Below are 3,365 nucleotides of genomic sequence, written 5' to 3'. Positions count from 1 at the left end.
GATCTTAAAGCTGGTCAGGATTGGGAGGATGACTGAGAGCTCACTGGAGGAGAAATCTTTGCAGCCCTTGACATGGTAAGGCTCTGGGTGCAGGGCAACAGAGCTGTAGTGTCTGGAGGCATCTCCTAAAGCTGGCACAGCCACAGCTTATGGGATCCTTGAGGGCTCTCGTTAGGCAATTTTGAATAGCTGTGAAGCCAGGTGTGCAGCCAGGGGTGCCCAGGGCTGTCCTGCAGAGCAACGTCTCTGCATCTCAGGGGCTGCGGGCTGGGACAGGGACTCTGCCACCTGCCAGGGTCAGCACTCACTCTGCCCAGGGAGCTCCCCACGGCACTGTGGGGAAAAGCTGTGGGTGGGAGGAGTGACCCCTGGTAGGGCAGGGTCCTTCTGCTGTTGAGAGGGTGCTGTGTGGGCCAGGGCTGCTCACAGCTCCAGATCAGCCCTGGGATATTTCACAGGGCACTTTTCAAGAAGCATATCAAGGCAGGGGCTACCTGTGAGCAAAGTTGCTTGCCAGGGTCAGTGCTTTCACTTCCCAGCTGTGATGGTAGGTGGAAATGGTAATGGAGGTGTGCAGAAGAGAGGGAGACTCCTGCACCATTACAGTGAGTGATGAACAGGTTTTCCAAGGAACCTGATAAAGTCACGTCACCCACCTCAGCCTACAGAAAGCATTAACATCACGTTTGTGGTCTCTTCAGGGTTGATCTGACCTTCTCTTTAGGACTGGCCAGCACACAGGTGCCCCTGGGCAGTGCCCAGCTGCCAGGAGGTGTCTGCAGGGCAGAGCTGAGCACACAGCAGATAAGATGGGGTCTGTGAGCAAGGACAGGGAGGAGATGTGGGGACAGAGAAAGAGCTCCCAGCAGAGACAGCTTCAGGCAGCAGAGTGATGGGTAGGGAGTGGGAAGAAAAGGCAACAAGCACTGGGGGAAGCTGTGTTCAGGAAGCTCTCTTGTGGTCCTTCCCTGTAGATATCTGTTGGGCATTGTCTGCTGGGCAATGAGCTGACTCTCCATTGAAGACATCCCATCTCCAGGACCCCTGACTGTCTGCTTTGCCTGTCCTGCTGGGCTTGCCAGCTGCCCTCCAGAAAGGCACAGCCCTTGCGTGGAATCCTAGGGAATGCTGAGCCTTTCCTTGGGGGTCAGCACTCCCCTCTCAGGGTGCTTTGCTTCTCTCTGTGAGCAGTTGTGTCCTGCGCTCTCCATCACAACTACTTGTCTGTGCTGGCAAAGAAGAGTTCACAGATCTGCCTTTTGAAACAGGACTCCCCTGCTTTCATCAGGTCCAGCTGCTTTTTTTCTAAAGAGTAATTTGTGTGTGCAGTCATCCTCGAGGTAGAAGAAGTTAAAGCATGGACCAGCTGGGAACAAGACTGATGGACACTGCGGCTCTCCTGACTCTGCACTGAGCCACAGAGAGTTGGGCCTTTTTGCCTGTCCCACCTTAAGACTCCTCAAACTTTCAGTCATAAAAAAAGAGGATTTTTACCCCTCAAAGGAACAGTCACCAGGTGTGATGGTGCAAAGTATAAACAACAAACAAAGTTATTATCAGAACATGCTAAACCTCTCTTCTGCAGAGAAAAACGCTTTTCAGAGTTGTAGAGTGCAGATAGTGATATTTTTCCATTAAAGGTCGATTACATCTGACAACCTTTGGGAACATTGGAGCTGTCACAAACCAGATCCCATGTACCCACTGAAGCAGAGGAAAGCTGACTCCTTGGTAGCACAGGGTCAGAGGTCCTGTTCCTCACAGCTCACTCAGCCAGCACAATCCAGAGGAGGGAAAAGCCTTTGATCTGGAGGTGATTTCTATGAAAAATGGAGTGTTTTTTTCTCAAAGAAACCTGTCCTAATTTTTCCCTCTTTTCCTTCTTGAATAGTGCCCCATGCCCAGAGGGACTAAATGTCCAACAGCAGCTCCAACACCCACTTCCTTCTCCTGGCATTCGCAGACACACAGGAGCTGCAGCTCTTGCACTTCTGGCTCTTCCTGGGCATCTACCTGGCTGCCCTCCTGGGCAACGGACTCATCATCACCGCCGTAGCATATGACCACCACGTCCACACCCCCATGTACTTCTTCCTCCTCAACCTCTCTGTTCTTGACCCGGGATCCATCTCCAACACCCTCCCCAAATCCATGGCCAGATCCCTCTGGGTCACCAGGGACATCCTACTTGGGATGTGCTGTACAGGTCTTGTTCTTTCTCTTCTTTATCGCAGCAGAGTATTCTATTCTCACCATCATGGCCTATGACCGCTACGTGGCCATCTGCAAACCCCTGCACTACGGGACCCTCCTCGGCAGCAGACCTTGTGTCCACATGGCAGCAGCTGCCTGGGGTACTGGGTTTCTCAGCGCTGTGCTTCACACAGCCAATACATTTTCACTACCCCTCTGCCATGACAATGCTGTGGACCAGTTCTTCTGTGAAATCCCCCACATCCTCAAGCTCTCCTGCTCACACTCCTACCTCAGAGAAGTCGGGATTATTGTGGTTAGTGCCTGTTTAGCATTTGGGTGTTTTGTTTTCATTGTGCTGTCCTATGTGCGGATCTTCAGGGCTGTGCTGAGGTTCCCCTCTGAGCAGGGACGGCACAAAACCTTTTCCACGTGCCTCCCTCACCTGGCCGTGGTCTCACTGTTTATCAGCACTATAGTGTTTGCTTACCTGAAGCCCCCCTCCATGTTCTCCCCATCCCTGGATCTGGTGGTGGCAGTCCTGTACTCAGTGGTGCCTCCATCAGTGAACCCCCTCATCTACAGCATGAGGAACCAGGAGCTCAAGGAAGCCATTAGGAAACTAATTTCATGGACATTTTGCAAGTGTGAGAAATTTACCACCTCTCTCCATAAATGATCCCCACAGCTTCTGATTCCAACATTTTTTTTTGTTTGGTATTTTTAATCATTATATTTATCACTGTGGCTGTTATAGTCATTCATAGTTATTATGTTCCCACAGAAATGTTTGCATTTGTGTCATTACACCTGACACATGTACCTACCTTGTGTCACCTGCTTCCCTTATTAAAGTGTGTCTAACAGTGGCTCAGAGCTGGCCTCATTCATAGCATCTCTGTAATAAAATGGGATCCCCCTGGTGCAGTGCTTTCATGCCGGGCTCTTTCTCCAAAGAGGCCTGAGGAACTGCACCCCTGAAGTTCCTCTTCCTCCATGTGTTCAGGACTAAAAAGCTTAGTGTCTTTTGGTGGCTGTTTAGAGACATAGGACTGGATTTAGGAGTCACCAGTTGGTGTCTGGTGACAGGTAAGATGGTGAATGTAACTGAGGGATATACGCAGGGCTTTCCCACAGGTGACACTGAAGACACCCATCCTCTAGGAGGGGAA

General features: G+C 51.1%; 1 pseudogene; it reads left to right on the top strand.

Annotated features, from left to right (window-relative positions):
* The first annotated feature begins 1,914 nt into the window (after positions 1-1,914).
* On the top strand, positions 1,915-2,872 carry LOC137677049 (olfactory receptor 14J1-like; annotated as a pseudogene).
* The last annotated feature ends 493 nt before the right edge of the window (positions 2,873-3,365 follow it).

The sequence above is a fragment of the Nyctibius grandis genome (assembly GCF_013368605.1).
Source record: "Nyctibius grandis isolate bNycGra1 chromosome 34 unlocalized genomic scaffold, bNycGra1.pri SUPER_34_unloc_2, whole genome shotgun sequence".
In the NCBI taxonomy this organism is placed as follows: domain Eukaryota; kingdom Metazoa; phylum Chordata; class Aves; order Nyctibiiformes; family Nyctibiidae; genus Nyctibius; species Nyctibius grandis.
The sequence above is the reverse complement of the archived record's forward strand: the minus strand, read 5'-3'. Positions and strand labels throughout refer to the sequence as shown.